The 1,587-nt window shown below is 40.5% G+C and overlaps 1 non-coding gene across 1 annotated transcript; it reads right to left on the reverse strand.

Moving 5' to 3' along the window:
• Positions 1 to 1,086: 1,086 nt before the first annotated feature.
• On the reverse strand, positions 1,087 to 1,193 carry LOC111880907 (small nucleolar RNA R71). Its single transcript, XR_002846624.1, has one exon. It is a non-coding gene; the product is annotated as a small nucleolar RNA R71 (small nucleolar RNA).
• Between the last annotated feature and the right edge of the window lie 394 nt (positions 1,194 to 1,587).

Raw genomic sequence — 1,587 nt, forward strand, 5'->3', positions numbered from 1 at the left:
ATTACTTAATTTTAGATAAAATTAGTTTTTAGTTTTAATTCTCCGTTCCCTGTGTTCGATACCCTACTTATTTAGCTTTACCACAATTGATAGGTCCACTGCCTTTGTGTGTTTATTTTATAATTAAAAGTAGGATTAAAACTAGTTCGTTTCACACACATCTAGTTTTTGGCGCCGTTGCCGGGGAACGGTTCTAAATTAGCACTAAATTCTATTTTTATCGATCCTTTGTGTGAGATTTATCTTACACAAAGTTAATTCTTAGGTAATTTAGTATTTGGGATAGGTTTTGATAAATTTTTGTTTTGATTAGGAACTTTTCTGTTTTTACCTTGAACTCATCGCTGTTCACAGTTTTAGTTGTTATTTTATTTTTGTTCTTTTTACGCATTTTTCTTGGTTTTATTTGAAGTTGTTTTGATGACCCGAGGAACTGATACACCTTTGGTCCCTCCACTAGAAGACCCGGAGTCCGCCCTAAGGAAAGGAAAATCCGTTGGAGAATCTATTTCTTCAAAGAACTCACCGTTGAAGAATCTAAAGTCCGTTTTCAACAAGAAGAAGAGAAGCAATTCAGGAGCATCCAACACCTCATTAGCAATCGAAGACCCGATTAAAGAAGACACCGAGTACGAAACCGAAGGAGAAAAAGATCCGACTTTCGGGCACGAATCCGACCTCGACAACGAATTAGCTATTTCCATGGAAAACATTGATGAAGTCCCCATGGGGGAATAGAAGAAGAAGATGCGTGACGATACCGGCCCGAGACTTGTGCAACCCGCAATTCCCACTACTGCTACGTTCGAACTAAAGGGCAACATACTCGCTCAATTAAAGGAGACCCCCTTCTATGGAAAAGATCACGAAGATGCCTATAAACACTTGGATGAAGTCAATGATGTAGCTTATTACTTCAATGTTCCAAATGTGCCTCGTGAGACCCAGCTGCTTTGTATGCTGCGAGTCACATTCAAGGGTGCTGCAAAGGATTGGCTCAAGTCACTATCTCCTGGGTCCATCACCACATGGGCTAAGATGAAAGAAGAATTCATTGACCACTTTTGCCCACCTTCTAAATTAGCCAAGCTGAAGAAGGCTATTGCTAACTTTGAACAACAACTCGGAGAGTCCCTGTATGAGGCGTGGGAGAGGTACAAAGGTTTGCTAAGAAATTGCCCACACCATGACCTTAATAGCCAACAAGAAGTCTCCATCTTCTATGACGGAGTCAATGTCACAACAAGGCAATTACTTGACTCACAAGGCCCACTCACAAAGAAGCCACCCACGGTGATCAAAGAATTAATTGAAGAGTTCTCTAAACATTCTAGAGAATATCATAACCCACGAAATGAAGTAAGTAGGGGGTAGTGAACACGGTCAACGATGGTATGGCGGCAATGATGGCTAAACTAGACAGTTTTGATAGAAGAATGACGAAGATGAATAAAACAATCCATGCTATCCGGGTGGGATGTGAAAATTGTAGGGGACGCCACCTAACTAAAGATTGTGACTTGGATGAGAATGGAAACAAAAAGGCGCAAGTTTTCTATTCAAGTGGTGACAGGTACAATAAAACTT

The sequence above is a fragment of the Lactuca sativa genome, chromosome 2 (assembly GCF_002870075.4).
Source record: "Lactuca sativa cultivar Salinas chromosome 2, Lsat_Salinas_v11, whole genome shotgun sequence".
Taxonomy (NCBI): Eukaryota; Viridiplantae; Streptophyta; class Magnoliopsida; order Asterales; family Asteraceae; genus Lactuca; species Lactuca sativa.